The sequence below is a fragment of the Lithobates pipiens genome, unplaced genomic scaffold, assembly GCF_037356315.1.
Source record: "Lithobates pipiens isolate NorthernLeopardFrog02 unplaced genomic scaffold, aLitPip1_a1.2 Scaffold_19, whole genome shotgun sequence".
NCBI lineage: Eukaryota > Metazoa > Chordata > Amphibia > Anura > Ranidae > Lithobates > Lithobates pipiens.
In genome coordinates, this window is record NW_027507764.1 from 367,585,696 (window position 1) to 367,603,321 (window position 17,626).

The following is a 17,626-nucleotide window of genomic DNA, read 5'->3' on the forward strand; positions in this document are numbered from 1 at the left end:
TTTCATCATCATCATCATCATCATCATCATTAGCTGTTACTATCAAGGTCCACAAAAGAGCTGTTCCAGTAACCACTAATCGTTCTCTTTTTTTGCCAATTTGTATAGGGACAGGAAGGAAGCAGTGTTGTCAGGCAGTGAGGGTAATTTTAAAGACTTGCTGTTATTATTAGTTCCACAAAGGTTCTTTTCAGGACTGGTATCAGTGGTACAGTAATAGGCTTGTACATGTATAATATTCTTTCTTCCAAATATAGAAAGGATATTATACTTGACTGCTGCCCTTCTGCTGCAGTCTGCTAAACATTCACAACTCACTTGTTCCACAAAAGTTCTTATAAGGACTGGTAACTTGGTATAGGGTGCTACGGTACATAGGCTTGAGTGCGGTACAGTCTGCTGTTCTGTAAGGACCGCTATCGGTCCACAATAGATAGGGTTGACGTGCACCACTGCTGACCGCTGCCCTATACTGCAGCAGTCCTTCAGCGGTATAGGGACTGACGTACAGTCTGCTAATCACTAACACACAACCTGCTTGTTCCACAAAAGTTCTTATAAGGACTGGTAACTTGGTATAGGGTGCTACGGTACATAGGCTTGAGTGCGGTACAGTCTGCTGTTCTGTAAGGACCGCTATCGGTCCACAATAGATAGGGTTGACGTGCACCACTGCTGACCGCTGCCCTATACTGCAGCAGTCCTTCAGCGGTATAGGGACTGACGTACAGTCTGCTAAACACTAATACACAACCTGCTTGGTCCACAAAAGTTCTTATAAGGACTGGTAACTTGGTATAGGGTGCTACGGTACATAGGCTTGAGTGCGGTACAGTCTGCTGTTCTGTAAGGACCGCTATCGGTCCACAATAGATAGGGTTGACGTGCACCACTGCTGACCGCTGCCCTATACTGCAGCAGTCCTTCAGCGGTATAGGGACTGACGTACAGTCTGCTAAACACTAATACACAACCTGCTTGGTCCACAAAAGTTCTTATAAGGACTGGTAACTTGGTATAGGGTGCTACGGTACATAGGCTTGAGTGCGGTACAGTCTGCTGTTCTGTAAGGACCGCTATCGGTCCACAATAGATAGGGTTGACGTGCACCACTGCTGACCGCTCACCTATACTGCAGCAGTCCTTCAGCGGTATAGGGACTGACGTACAGTCTGCTAATCACTAACACACAACCTGCTTGTTCCACAAAAGTTCTTATAAGGACTGGTAACTTGGTATAGGGTGCTACGGTACATAGGCTTGAGTGCGGTACAGTCTGCTGTTCTGTAAGGACCGCTATCGGTCCACAATAGATAGGGTTGACGTGCACCACTGCTGACCGCTGCCCTATACTGCAGCAGTCCTTCAGCGGTATAGGGACTGACGTACAGTCTGCTAAACACTAACACACAACCTGCTTGGTCCACAAAAGTTCTTATAAGGACTGGTAACTTGGTATAGGGTGCTACGGTACATAGGCTTGAGTGCGGTACAGTCTGCTGTTCTGTAAGGACCGCTATCGGTCCACAATAGATAGGGTTGACGTGCACCACTGCTGACCGCTGCCCTATACTGCAGCAGTCCTTCAGCGGTATAGGGACTGACGTACAGTCTGCTAAACACTAATACACAACCTGCTTGGTCCACAAAAGTTCTTATAAGGACTGGTAACTTGGTATAGGGTGCTACGGTACATAGGCTTGAGTGCGGTACAGTCTGCTGTTCTGTAAGGACCGCTATCGGTCCACAATAGATAGGGTTGACGTGCACCACTGCTGACCGCTCACCTATACTGCAGCAGTCCTTCAGCGGTATAGGGACTGACGTACAGTCTGCTAATCACTAACACACAACCTGCTTGTTCCACAAAAGTTCTTATAAGGACTGGTAACTTGGTATAGGGTGCTACGGTACATAGGCTTGAGTGCGGTACAGTCTGCTGTTCTGTAAGGACCGCTATCGGTCCACAATAGATAGGGTTGACGTGCACCACTGCTGACCGCTGCCCTATACTGCAGCAGTCCTTCAGCGGTATAGGGACTGACGTACAGTCTGCTAAACACTAATACACAACCTGCTTGGTCCACAAAAGTTCTTATAAGGACTGGTAACTTGGTATAGGGTGCTACGGTACATAGGCTTGAGTGCGGTACAGTCTGCTGTTCTGTAAGGACCGCTATCGGTCCACAATAGATAGGGTTGACGTGCACCACTGCTGACCGCTGCCCTATACTGCAGCAGTCCTTCAGCGGTATAGGGACTGACGTACAGTCTGCTAAACACTAATACACAACCTGCTTGGTCCACAAAAGTTCTTATAAGGACTGGTAACTTGGTATAGGGTGCTACGGTACATAGGCTTGAGTGCGGTACAGTCTGCTGTTCTGTAAGGACCGCTATCGGTCCACAATAGATAGGGTTGACGTGCACCACTGCTGACCGCTGCCCTATACTGCAGCAGTCCTTCAGCGGTATAGGGACTGACGTACAGTCTGCTAAACACTAATACACAACCTGCTTGGTCCACAAAAGTTCTTATAAGGACTGGTAACTTGGTATAGGGTGCTACGGTACATAGGCTTGAGTGCGGTACAGTCTGCTGTTCTGTAAGGACCGCTATCGGTCCACAATAGATAGGGTTGACGTGCACCACTGCTGACCGCTCACCTATACTGCAGCAGTCCTTCAGCGGTATAGGGACTGACGTACAGTCTGCTAATCACTAACACACAACCTGCTTGTTCCACAAAAGTTCTTATAAGGACTGGTAACTTGGTATAGGGTGCTACGGTACATAGGCTTGAGTGCGGTACAGTCTGCTGTTCTGTAAGGACCGCTATCGGTCCACAATAGATAGGGTTGACGTGCACCACTGCTGACCGCTGCCCTATACTGCAGCAGTCCTTCAGCGGTATAGGGACTGACGTACAGTCTGCTAATCACTAACACACAACCTGCTTGTTCCACAAAAGTTCTTATAAGGACTGGTAACTTGGTATAGGGTGCTACGGTACATAGGCTTGAGTGCGGTACAGTCTGCTGTTCTGTAAGGACCGCTATCGGTCCACAATAGATAGGGTTGACGTGCACCACTGCTGACCGCTCACCTATACTGCAGCAGTCCTTCAGCGGTATAGGGACTGACGTACAGTCTGCTAATCACTAACACACAACCTGCTTGTTCCACAAAAGTTCTTATAAGGACTGGTAACTTGGTATAGGGTGCTACGGTACATAGGCTTGAGTGCGGTACAGTCTGCTGTTCTGTAAGGACCGCTATCGGTCCACAATAGATAGGGTTGACGTGCACCACTGCTGACCGCTGCCCTATACTGCAGCAGTCCTTCAGCGGTATAGGGACTGACGTACAGTCTGCTAAACACTAATACACAACCTGCTTGGTCCACAAAAGTTCTTATAAGGACTGGTAACTTGGTATAGGGTGCTACGGTACATAGGCTTGAGTGCGGTACAGTCTGCTGTTCTGTAAGGACCGCTATCGGTCCACAATAGATAGGGTTGACGTGCACCACTGCTGACCGCTGCCCTATACTGCAGCAGTCCTTCAGCGGTATAGGGACTGACGTACAGTCTGCTAAACACTAATACACAACCTGCTTGGTCCACAAAAGTTCTTATAAGGACTGGTAACTTGGTATAGGGTGCTACGGTACATAGGCTTGAGTGCGGTACAGTCTGCTGTTCTGTAAGGACCGCTATAGGTCCACAATAGATAGGGTTGACGTGCACCACTGCTGACCGCTCACCTATACTGCAGCAGTCCTTCAGCGGTATAGGGACTAAGAGTTTTGTCACAGGGTCATTTAAAAAATGACATGCAGAGGAAGAGGCAGGCCCTTCCGCAGGGGTGGTAGGGGTAGGGCAGGAGCAACAGGCTTGAGCCAAAGTGGGAAGTTGCAGAAGGTGCGTTCAATTACTTTAAAGGATGCACCAGACTTGGTTGAGTGGCTCGCTCAGCCTTACTCTTCTGCACCCTCCTCATCCTCTCGATCTGCACCCTCTTCTTCACTCTCTGCTATGTGCACCCCCAAAGACACTACCACCAACAACACGACCACCACCACCACCACCACATACCTTCCGCTTGAGTCACTGGAATTATTTTCCGATCCATATCAAGAGGACATTTCTGATGCGCAGCCACTCTTGGTATTGGATCAGGAAGAGGAGGTAGCAACAAGCGCTACTCAGCAGTCTGACGCCAGTACCCAGATCAGCCCAAGGAGGAGGTTGGTCCCCGGTGTTGCTGCCTACTCTACTTATAGCGGTGGGGAAGGTGACGTTGATGATGACGTGTCTAGTGATGTCACGTGGGTGCCCACAAGAGAGGAAGAGGAGGGGAGTTCAGAGGGAGATATGGACCAGCAGATAGGGAGGAGAAGCAGCAATGACTTACATTGCACAGCAGGGACAAAGCAGACTGCAAATGTATCAGGAGCGAGTCATCGACCATGTACGGTCACATCTGGCGCTCCCAGGACACCGGCACATGGCTCCGCAGTGTGGGCTTTTTTTAACGTGTCCGCTGCTGACAATAGCGTTGCCATCTGCAATCTTTGCAGTCAACGCGTTAGTCGCGGTAAGCCCAATACTCACCTAGGGACGACCGCCTTAAGAAGGCACATGAGCAGCCATCACCGAGCCCAGTGGGAGCAACGGAACACACAAAGCCACACTGCAGGCTCTCACCGTCCAGCCTCGTCTTCTACTTCTCCTTCTCCTCTCTCCTCACAATTGTCCTCCACTCCACCTTCCATCACGCCAAGCTCACATTTTTCTGCAAAAAGGCAGGCTTCCGTGGGCCTAATGTTTGAGCGTAAAAAAATGATGACGCCGGATAACCCTCTTGCCCAACGGTTGGCGGCTGGCTTGTCAGAACTCATAGCCCGCCAACTACTGCCATATAAACTGGTGGACTCGGAGGCCTTTCGCAAATTTGTGGCCATTGGAACACCACAATGGAAGGTCCCAGGAAGGAAGTATTTCTCAGAGAAGGGCATCCCAGAGCTATATGGCCATGTTCAGCGGCAAGTGAATGTATCTCTGGCACACAGTGTCGGTGCCAAGATACATCTGACCACAGACACGTGGTCTAGCAAACACGGGCAGGGAAGGTATATCAGTTTTACTGCCCACTGGGTGAACCTTCTGACGGCCGTCAAGCATGTAACCCGTGGCACCCGTGTAGATTTGGTTTTACCGCCACGGATTGCATGCAGGCCTGACTCTTCTTCTCCTCCTCCTACTCCATCCTCCTCCCTCTCCTCCTCAGCTGCCTCCTCCTTTTCCGCTGCTAGCGTCTCTTCCACTGCACCGCCCAAGCTCCCCAGAACCTATTCCACATGCCAGGTGAGACGTTGCCATGCCGTGCTGCGTCTGTTGTGCCTGGAAGCAAAGAGCCACACTGGCCCGGCACTCCTTTCAGCTTTGCGTTCACAGGCAGATGAGTGGCTAACACCGCTCAATTTGACAGTTGGTAAAGTGGTGTGTGACAACGGTGCCAATCTGCTTAGCGCATTGAAACAGGGCAAAATCACGCACGTGCCGTGCATGGCACACGTCTTAAACTTGGTCGTGCAGCGATTCCTTGTCAAATACCCTGGGGTCCAGGACATCTTGCGGCAGGCAAGGAAAATCTCGGCCCATTTCAGAAGATCTTACACGGCCATGGCTCGCCTTGCTGACATTCAGCGGCGACACCATCTGCCGGTCAGACGTCTTATTTGCGATTGCCCGACGCGATGGAACTCAACCTTCTATATGCTTGATAGGCTGCTCCAGCAGAAACGTGCAGTTAACGTCTACCTGTATGAACTCTGCGAAAGAAACGGTTCTGGGGAGCTGGGTTTTTTTTCACCGCGCCAGTGGCTGCTCATGCGCGACACATGCAGACTTCTGCGGCCATTTGAGGAGATCACCAAACTGGTCAGTCGCAGCCATGGCGCCATCAGTGACATGGTACCTTATGCCTTCTTTCTGGAGCGTGCATTGCGTCGTGTCATTGATCAGGCTGTGGAGGAGCAGGAGCGGGAAGATGAGGAAGTCGCAATGCTGGATGAATTCCCAGGGGGGGCTACTCTATCTGAGACAAGTCAACAACAGGAGTCTGATGAGGAGTCAGAGGAGGATGGTGCCGGGGCGGATGAGCAGGAGCAAGAAGAGCATGCTTTAAACCTTTCTGGGATCCCTGTTGTGCGAGGATGGGGAGAGGAGAATGAAGAGGACGACATTATCCTGGATGATGAGCAGGAGCCAGGCCACCACACCGCTTCCACTTTAGTGCAAATGGGGGCCTTCATGCTCCAGTGTTTTAATAGGGACCCCCGTATAAAAAGCATGAGGGTCAAGGACCAGTACTGGGTGGCAACGTACTTAGACCCCCGGTACAAACACAAAATGGCGGAAATGTTACCGCCGTCGCAGAGGGCTGTCAGAATGCAGCACTTCCAGGCCTTGCTTCGAGAAATGCTGCATTCTGCTTTTGCGTGCGCTGGCAGAGGAGCAATTCCCACTCCCAGAGAAGGATTTGCGGGTACCAATCCAACAGCGCCTGCAAGAAGAGGCCGGTTTGAAGATGTGTTGGTGACTTCGGATATGAGGTCATTCTTTCAGCCGACCCATCGACAGGTGTCATCCGGATCCAGCATCAGGGAACGCCTAGACCGTCAGGTGTCCGACTACATTGGGTTAACGGCCGATGTGGACGCTCTGAGGAGTGATGAACCCCTAGACTACTGGGTGGGCAGGCTTGACCTCTGGCCAGAGCTTGCCCAATTTGCAATCGAACTGTTGGCTTGCCCCTCATCCAGTGTCCTGTCCGAAAGGACGTTCAGCGCAGCAGGGGGGATTGTGACCGATAAGCGTACTCGCCTAGCTCACCACAGTGTTAACTACCTCACATTTCTAAAAATGAATGAGGCATGGATCTCGGAGGAATTCAACACATGTGATCAGTAGACCATGTATATGTCTATAAACAATTTTTGGAATCAAGCACACAGACCTTCTTAATTCATTTGGCTCACTTCCCTGACCCAAAAAAGCACACCGTACTATATGCCCCTACCCTCCTCTTTGAAGAGGTTGAGCGGTGTCATATTTCTACTGGGGCTGCTTATTATGAGGGGTTCCCACCATCCCTGTGCTGTGCTGACTTCCTCCTGGGTGTTCTTATTATGAGGGGCTCCCACCATCCCTGTGCTGTGCTGACTTCCTCCTGGGGGTTCTTATTATGAGGGGATCACACCATCCCTGTGCTGTGCTGACTTCCTCCTGGGGCTGCTTACGGTGCTGCTGTCAGCGCTGTATGTCACGGAGCTGCTGTCAGCGCTGTATGTCACGGAGCTGCTGTCAGCGCTGTATGTCACGGAGCTGCTGTCAGCGCTGTATGTCACGGAGCTGCTGTCAGCGCTGTATGTCACGGAGCTGCTGTCAGCGCTGTATGTCACGGAGCTGCTGTCAGCGCTGTATGTCACGGAGCTGCTGTCAGCGCTGTATGTCACGGAGCTGCTGTCAGCGCTGTATGTCACGGAGCTGCTGTCAGCGCTGTATGTCACGGAGCTGCTGTCAGCGCTGTATGTCACGGTGCTGCTGTCAGCGCTGTATGTCACGGAGCTGCTGTCAGCGCTGTATGTCACGGAGCTGCTGTCAGTGCTGTATGTCACGGAGCTGCTGTCAGCGCTGTATGTCACGGAGCTGCTGTCAGCGCTGTATGTCACGGAGCTGCTGTCAGCGCTGTATGTCACGGTGCTGCTGTCAGCGCTGTATGTCACGGAGCTGCTGTCAGCGCTGTATGTCACGGAGCTGCTGTCAGCGCTGTATGTCACGGAGCTGCTGTCAGCGCTGTATGTCACGGAGCTGCTGTCAGCGCTGTATGTCACGGAGCTGCTGTCAGCGCTGTATGTCACGGTGCTGATGTCAGTGCTCTGTATTACGGTGCTGCTGTCAGTGCTCTGTATCTCCTGCACCCTCTTGTTTGCCTACCCTGGTCCCTGACCTTCCCTCTCCTCCATTGCCTTCATTAGCTCCATAGTCCTGAATTGTCAGAACAATTTCCCAAATAAAAAAAAAATGCTTGTAGTTATCGATCCCAAATTCACCTCATACATGTATTATGCTATTGTCCAGGTGGTGGGACTACGTGCTACCCCCTAATAATTACCCCGTGGCCGCAAATTCGACCTAAAGGTTTGCGAAATTCGCCTCCCATTGAAGTCAATGGAGCCCGCGGCGAACGGTCGTTTTCGCGAACGTTTGTGTCCGTTCGCGTTTCGCGTTCGCGAAACGTCCCGTCGGAAGTTCGTCCATCACTAGCAAGGAGTTTGCACAGCAAAGGGCTAATGCACATTGGACTGGAAGTACACAATAAGTGGTTACGATAGAGTCTCGTGAAAGACAAGAGTGGATAGGTTATGTGCTGTGACTGGGGATCACACATTAAGGGGTTACTATTCAGTGAAGGAAAGGAAGATAGGAAATGGTTAATGTGCACTGAAAAAAATGAGCACAGTAAAATGTCAAGTGGCTAAACGTTTTCAGGAAAATGCAAGATCAATGTACCATACGTTAAATATATGGTAAAGGATTAATATAAGAGGAGGATAGTAAAGAGTTAATGAAGAGTAAAAGTATAGCAGCTCTTGCGATGTGTGCACTGTGTATGGTATAGCTCTGTCTCTGCCCACATAAACTCCAATGTACAGGCATACCCCACTTTTAAGTACACAATTGTGTTTATTTAGTAAAAATGAAAAGTGCAAAATCAGGCTCACTTCTGCATAGAAACTAATAAGCTTCCAGGTTTTATTACCAAAGCTTAATTGAATGAGCTGGGGTTAGAAGCTCATTGGTTTCTATACAGAAGTGAGCCTTATTTTGCACTTTCCATCTTTAGTAAATAAACACCATTGGGCACTTAAAAGTTGGGTATGCCTGTATGCACTTCGTCCACAGTCAGCGGACTCCAGTGTGGATCTGGGAGTGACCTTAAGTACTCCTTTCATAAATATTCTAAGGGACAAGTACATATACAGGTAGGTATCTGAATACTGTTGGGAAGAAAAGATCTTTAGAGGTCAGATCATTTTGTCCAAACACCATCTATTTCTAATGATCAGCTGTAGAGTTTGCAGGCTAGAATTGCATTTTATAAAGAAAAAGTGATGTGTAAGGTGCGAGAATCCATAAGTCAAACATCTTGCATTGATTGAACAGCTCTAAATTGGGTTAAAGTAATATTTGATTGGTTGGTGTGAATTATTGCACATCATTGCTCTTAGCGGCGCCTTATTAAATAAATCGGGGGACGTAAGGCCACACTTAGCGAGGTTTCTATATAAAGAACTTGGCTTATTTATTCAGGGCTGAGGACAAAGACCTGTTGTCAGCCTACCCCTGCAGTCCCCTGACATGTTCTTCCATGTACTCAAACATAAGTAGTGCAAATCAAATGAAGTGCTGCTTAGTTTGAGACTGCTGATGTTGCTATGGCAAGGGATGGATTGAGTGCAGAAAATAGCTATTCCCATATTCCTTCAGTGGGTGAGGAGTGATAGGGAGATTCAATGACTCCCAGCTGCCCCCTAGGGGCTATTATCTGAGATAAAATGATCCCCTTATGGCTCCTGAGCCCCTACCGACAGACCCTATTTATCATATATAACACATACTATACTATACTATACTATACTATACTATACTATACTATACTATAGTCATACTTTTCTATTACATTGAGACCTCCCAGCTGTAAGTATTTTAGTTCAGCAGTCCTGGTGTTTACAATGTTAAGTGTTTTTTTTTTCCAAATATGATTGTCTCTGACTTGGTATTAAGGAAAGGAGTACAGGCATACCCCACTTTTAAGTACACAATGAGGCTTATTTACTAAAGCTAGAGAGTGCAAAATCAGGATAACTTCTGCATAGAAACCAATGAGCTTCCAGGTTTTATTACCAAAGCTTAATTGGACAAGCTGGGGTTAGAAGCTCATTGGTTTCTATGCAGAAGTGATCCTGATTTTGCACTTTCCAGCTTTAGCAAATAAACCGGGGTACTTAAAAGCGGGGTATGCCTGTATGCTAAAAATATCTGCCTCCACAGAACCTTAGTTGGGAAATCTGCGCGGTTCTGCATGTTTAACCAAAATTTTGCACTCACTTTCTGTGCTAAGTGTTTTTATAAGTAGGAAATCAATCCTACAGATGAGTATTGAATAAGTGATGCCTAAGGCCCCGTTCACACTTGTGAAATTACTCGTGCTTCCGCTGTCACATTGCAATGCACGACAATGGATATCACATTACTCTCTATGGTGCCTGTTCACATCAATCCATTGTGATACAGCGTGATTTTTAAAGGTGAAGGTGCTTCATTTAGTTCAACATAGTGCATGTTTGTCCCTATAGATTTCAATGTGAGTGCATGAAAAAAAATCTCTGTGAATATTTGGTGTGTTTTTGTCAGGGTTTTGTGTACATAGCAATAGGATAGTGAATATACTCAAATAAATATGTATTCAAACAATCAAAATCACTAAGTGCTTGGAGAATAAAGCGCTATAAGGGCAAAAAAAGAAAATTCATCCATATATATATATATATATATATATATATATATATATATATATATATATATATATACAGTTTTTTTTTTCATCTGGAACCTGGTGGGACTCAGTTCCACCACCTCTGGCTCAGGCCCTCTGCTCCCTGCTCACCACTATCACTTGTAAACACAGAAGTCTGGCTTCTGTGTTTACAAGTGACAGCTTTTCTCCGAATGGCTCCCACAGATCTGATCTCCTGAGCTGCTCCCACTGAGTGCAGGATGGGGACAAGGGAGATGCAGTTACCTGCGGTGCAGTGCAGATCCTGATAGCCCCACTGGATGATATCCCTGCATGTGAGGAGGCAAAACCACCTAAAGTGTGCAGGGAGGTACTATAGCAGGCTGGGTGCTTCAGTGTAATACAGCAACACATGTAAGCCTTGTAGAAGATGGTGGAGTTTTTAGGGCGGGAGGGAGAAGATGAGGGCAGTGGAAGGGGAGTTGCATACAGAGGTAAGAGCTGAAGATGGGTGAAAGTGGGTGAAAGTGAGATATGGATCGAGATGCAGAGGTAAGCAGCTGTGGAAGAAGGCTGAACTCTGCACTCTGTGTTTAGTGCACCCCTGAACCCTGCACTCTGTATGCAGCGCACCTCTAAATTCTGCACTATTATGTACATAGCACCCCCTGAACTCTTCAAGTAGTGCATCTCTAAACTCTGCACTCTGTACTTAATGCACTCCAGGGTACTGTGGGTATGCAAGTAACATTCCCTTCGCAGGATCCGTATGTTAGATGTATCATCAAAAAGCTCATCCAATAATGCAGCCGGTAAGTTGTCCCCATTCGTTAACCAGGCATACAGTATATATGAACAAAATTTCTCATTGCACAATTTTCTACCATAAGAAATGTATTAATAAAACAATTTTACTCACAAATAAAATGAATACATCAGGCATCCATCCTGCGCCACAGCAGGCGTGCTGATGTCCTCCAACTCGACGTACATTTAGTCTCAATAGACGTTGTCACATGGGGCAATTCTTGCCCCTCGCTGGGCCACATTATTGGTTGATCTTTTTGATGACACATCTAACACACTGGTCCTGTGAAGGGAGTGTTACCTGCATACCCATAGTGGGAGGAAGGGGGGGTTGCCCACTAATGCGTGGCTAGACCGCTTTTGGGGTCTCCTCATATGGTAAGCATCCATTCATTATTATATATAGTGGAGCATGGACAAGGGATCAATTGGAGTGCATTTGGACTGTAATAAGCATGCGTGGAGCACCTGTGTCACCATCAGTACTGGCGTACCCCACTTTTAAGTACACAATGGTTTTTTACTAAAACTGAAAAAAAAAATCAGGCTCACTTCTGCATAGAAACCAATGAGCTTCCAGGTTTTATTACCAAAGCTTAATTGAATGAGCTGGGGTTAGAAGCTCATTAGTTTCTATGCAGAAGTGAGCTTGATTTTGCACTTCTCAGCTTTAGTAAATAAACCCCATTGTGTACTTAAAAGTGGGGTATGCCTGTATTTGGAATTGTGATTCCTCTATCTATATCATTTACCAATCGTGTGCCACATTTGACGATTTGTCATTTTGAATGAACATTATTTAAAGTTTTTAATGCTTTGCACAGAATAATTGGCACTTTATTTAAAAATATTCAATGTATATTCCTTACTTGGCACTTTTTAGAATAAAATCAGTAATGAATGCGCATGTTTACAGCTTTATATGTATATATATGGAATGATTCTCTTTTTTGGACTTATAGCAGTTTATTCTCATCAGTGTATAAGCACTACATGATTTTGATTATTTGAATACATGGTTGTTTACGTATATTCTCACAGCGCAACACAATTTTTTTGATTGCTATGTTTAAGTATTGGGATGTGCAATACAGGGAGTGCAACTCTTTAATAATCATTAATCCCTGATTTTAGATCATGACACTTAGGCTGCTTTCACATTGGGACGGGAGCAGCGTCGGCGGTAAAGCGCCGCTATTTTTAGCGGCGCTTTACCGTCGTTTTAGCGGCGGTGTGCGGGCGCTAGCGGGGTGTTTTTAACCCCCGCTAGCGGCCGAAAAGGGGTTAAACCCGCCCGCAAAGCGCCGCTGCAGCGGCGCTTTGCCGGCGGTATCCCATTGATTTCAATGGGTAGGAGCGGTATAGGAGCGGTGAATACACCGCTCCTTCACCGCTGCAAAGATGCGGCTAGCAGGACTTTTTTCACCGTCCTGCCAGCGCATCGCTCCAGTGTGAAAGCCCTCCGGCTTTCACACTGGAGTTAAAGGGGCCGCTTTTTTTCAGGCATTACACAGGCGCTATTTTTAGCGCTGTAACGCCTGAATACCGCCCCAGTGTGAAAGCAGCCTTAGAGCAGATTGGGGGTGAAAGTGCACTTAGTAACATAGTTAGTAAGTTTGAATAAAGACACCAGTCCATATAGTTCAACCTGAGTGAGTGTCTACAATTGTCCCTATCCCTGTACATTGCACACTCACATCGGTCCCTACTCTCAAGGAGCCCACCATCCAAGGTCCCCATTCATAAACCTGGGCCAATTTTTGGACAGAAGCCAGTTAACCTACCTGCATGTCGTTGGAGTGTGGTAGGAAACCGGAGTACCCGGAGGAAACCCACGCAGGCACAGGGAGAACATGCAAACTCCAGGCAGGTAGTGTCATGGTTGGGATTCGAACCAGTGACCCTTTTTACTGCTAGGTGAGAGTGCTAACCACTACACCACAAATACTTGGAAGTGCAGTCGCTGTAAATCTAAGGGGTAGATCTGAAATAAGGGGAAGCTCTGCTGATTTTAGCATCCGATCATGTGCATGCTAAAATGTTGTTTTTTATTTTCCTTGCATGTCCCCCTCGGATCTACAGCGACTGCACTTCCAAGTGCACTTGCAGTGCAAAGTGGATTTGCCTTTAGTAAATAACCCCCTTAGAGACCTATCATTGTGTTTTCACCAAGAACTGGAACTTCTCATCTACCAATCTGGAAGCTAGGCATCATATGGTAGTGCAAAGTGAATTTTCCTTTAGTAAATAACCCCTATTATCTTCTTTGTTTAGTTTTGTGTTTAACAACCAGACATCAACTATAAAAAAAATGCATGAAGGATGAAAAAAAATTCATGTAAAAACGCACAAAAATACACAAAATAAAAATCCCAAATTTTGCAGCAACACTAGCGTGACACTAGGCTAATATAAGCTTTTCATTTTTATTGTGCTTGCCTCTCTAAATCTCATATTTTTTGTTGACAGACATATAAGGTATACATTATAGGAACAAGATATAGAACTTTCCAAATTGGAATTCTCCTGGGCATTTCTTTTCGGGTATCTGAATCAGCTTCAGTCTGTTCGGTTTTTGCAGAGACACTTGCAATGAAATAAAGTACACTGCATTTACTTCCATTTGTGGCGATGAGAGAGCTTTAGGGTCATGAGATCAGTGTAACAGTGATCACATAGTTCTGGAGAAGGATAATGACATCATTCTAGCAGGTACCATCTTACTCTTCAGGGAGAAGTGTTACTTAGATACATTATATAATTGCACTTGGGATATTATTTCTCTTGATTGGCTTTAACTCTTTCTTACAGAGTGAAGAGAGAAGAAAAAAAAAAGAGCAGTATTAAAATGAATGTTAAAATTCATGTCATTGGATGAGATGGGTATAACAGGTAATGTTGGACAGAGTAGTAAAAAATAACAACTTATTATAAGGTATTTAGAGGTGGAAAAAAGACCAACAGACGATTTAAGGAAAAAGAAACATATTGTAACTAAATTTAAACAGATGACTTAAGGAAAAAGGAACATATTGTAGCTAAATAAGTGTTACAACTGCATTCATTTTTTTAAACTAATATATGATGTGCTTTTCTCTATTGGGATTCAAAATGTTTTATCTGCTGTTTGAGCACCGAGCAGCTATCCTGGGCACGCTCATTAGACTATCATACAAGGGCCAATTTTAGGCAGGAGTCAATTAAGCTACCAGTGAGGAGTCTGGGGGGAAAAAATGCAAACTACATGCAGGTAGTATCCACTCAAAGCAGAGAGAGGAGTCAAAGCAGAAGTGTTAAGCATTAAGCCACTATGTATAACATCCGTATATTCAATTCTAGCTGTAGACATTAAAGTGGAAGTAAACCCATCGATTTAAACAGTTAAAAAAAAAAGGCATGCCGGGAATGCTAACTGCACATTGGCTGTGCTCTCAGCCAAACGATCAACCCATCCAATGGCTGGTGTCATAACAAATCACATGTGCAGCACCATAGCAGTTGAAGTTTAAACAGAGGCAAAGATGGCAGCTTCCTTGGCTGAAAAGATAGGGGAGTTTACTTCCACTTTAAATAGTAGAGTTTTCCCACTGGAAACAAATAGTTAATGTCTGTGTCTAGTAAGCTTCTATAAAATGTATTTCCATACATCAGATATATGTACGGATAACTAATAACTGTGCGTTTTATTGCTATCTCTGTTGTAGAGGCCTTGTTGTGTTGCTTTGTACTGTATGGGTTTCATGGTGTTAATGGCCTTATATCGCTGTATTCTTTGTTTTCCTTGGCTCTGTACAAAAAAATAAAAAAACTGAAAACAAATACGGAGCTTTTGTTCTTTTACAATATAAAGTAAAGAACATTTTAGTTGCAGAAATAAGAAGACAATTCATTAACATCAGAGAAAAGAAAATCGAATGTGTGGTTGTTGCCTTAACAACAAATTAGTTTAAACTTTTCATTTATGAAGAACTTAAACAAAGCTGATTGGTTGCCATGGGCAATAATGCCACTTATACACTTATATTATTGTTTCCAGGTTTAAAGGATCGGTCTACTCAAAAATAATAAAGCTTTAATTTTTATCTTTAACCTTTACTTAGCAGTGTAAAAGGGAGAATCCTGGGGCTGGAAAACATGCTGTTTTTTTCTTCGACCCTTATAGAAGAGGTACATGTGCTCTTATTAACAGGGACTGTAAGCCTGCATTCACATTGGGCCGATTTGGCATGTGATTTGACACGTCTGAATTGGTGCGGTGCCGCGCCCATTCCCAAAAAGTTAGTTCCTGTACTACTTTTGGCGACTTTGGGCGTGATTTGAATAGACATCTGTGCATGAACCCGCACAGATGTTTGTCAAATCGCGCTCGAAGTCGGAATGCATTGCCGGTTTGAAATCGCGCGAGTTCAGCTGAACGATTTCAAACCCACATCAGTGTGAACCAGAGCTGAATGTAAATTAGCAAGACTAATGACAATTCAGTGTATGTAAAGGTTGTAATTTTATTCAGAGTGACAAATGCTCCTTTTATTTGGTTTACATGATATACTTTTAGTTGACACATAAAAAGGTAAGTTGTAAAGGTAGCTATGTCAAATTAAATAAAAAGTACAGCCAAAGATAATTTGGCTGTACTTCTTCTGTGGATCATAGGAATGCAGCATGTTGTGCACTCCTGTCATCCGTTTTCAGCAGACAGATGTTGGCTGATGTCACAGAGCCAGTCCAGGTTTAGGAAAGATCATAACCATATGTGGGGATCCGCCCACATGCCTGGACCGGCACCAGGCTCATTCTCTCAGTGAGACACTGAGAGCCTGAGCTGGCTGCTCCTGCACCCTCCACAGTTTGATTGCTCAGTTCTCAGTGTTAGAGTCGGTGGGGGACATCGGACCGAAGCTGCATCCAGCTAGGTAAGTATGATTCTAATCAAAGAAAAAACATTCCTACGCTTCTCCTTTAAAGTAACTAGACGTAATTTTGTTAAGGGATAAGTTCACCTTTTGGAACATGTTATATGTTACCCCCATATTTAGGGTGTAACATGTTCCAGCACATGTTCCCCTCACCCCTCCCTTACCTCCCCCATGACAGCAGGTGGGGGTTCCTCTCTCCCTCAGCCGCTGTCACATTCAAAAGTAGTAATGCTGTGCGGGGCTTTACCCATACAGCCGTGTAATTCAATCATGGGAATCTGTTTATGAAAAAGCTACAAGTCCTACTGTCACCACGGGAGTGAGCGTGCTGATGAGCATTCTCATAGTCCATTCAGAAGTCCTCCAGGTTTCTAACAGAAAGCCCTATAGAGGTACGAGCAGAAAACTGTCTGACTTGTCTGCAGGAGCCTGACATTGCTTCGGCTATCCTCTGATGGTGTGTGAAATGCTTTTCAGGTTCCAGGGGGGAAAAATAATAAATGCAAGTTTTTTACTTGCAAAAATGTATGCATTTATTATTTATTTCCCTAAAACTGAAACTGGCCTTTAATGCAAAATTCTGGGCACACAGCTAAATACACAATTATTAAATAGTGTTTTGTTTTAACTGACAAAGGTTTTGTTATTCTGTACAGCCAATCTTTTGATTTACACAGATTTTCTACGTTGTACACAGGGGCGTCGGGAGGGGGTGGCTGGGGGGGCTGAAGCCCCGAATGTGTCCCCCTATAGCCCCGAGGGTTAGCTCTGCAGGGTAGACGAAGAGCGCCGGGACCAATCTGATCCCGAGCGCCGCTGAGCACCGCCGAGCGTGGCCGAGTGAGGCCGAGTGCGGCCGAGTGCCAGAGCAGGTCTCGCCTTCTGGAGCCGGCACGTCTATGATGGACGTCCCATTGGTCCAATGCCGGGACCACGGGACATGCGACGTCCATCATAGACGCTGTTGGATCCAGAAGGCGGGAATTACAAAGAGCCTACCGCGCCACATCCCTGCTTGGCGCTCGGGCGAGTCGCTCTCCTCTCCTCCTCGGCTCCTCCTCTGAGGACTGGCTGCTGTGACAACACGACAGGTCAGTGTAGGTTAATGTCAGTTGTAGGTAGGTCAGTGTAGGTAGGTCAGTGTATGTAAATGTCAGTGTAGGTAGGTCAGTGTGTGTTAATGTCAGTGTAGGTAGGTCAACACAGGTAGGTCAGTGTAGGTAGGTCAGTGTGTGTTAATATCAGTGTAGGTAGGTCAGTGTATGTAAATGTCAGTGTAGGTAGGTCAGTGTGTGTTAATGTCAGTGTAGGTAGG

The 17,626-nt window shown here is 46.1% G+C and overlaps 1 long non-coding RNA gene across 5 annotated transcripts in view; it reads left to right on the forward strand.

The window, feature by feature from the left end:
* Positions 1-17,626, forward strand: part of LOC143996945 (uncharacterized) — a 424,914-nt gene that overhangs the window by 303,617 nt on the left and 103,671 nt on the right. The gene's annotated exons all lie outside the window — the stretch shown is intronic.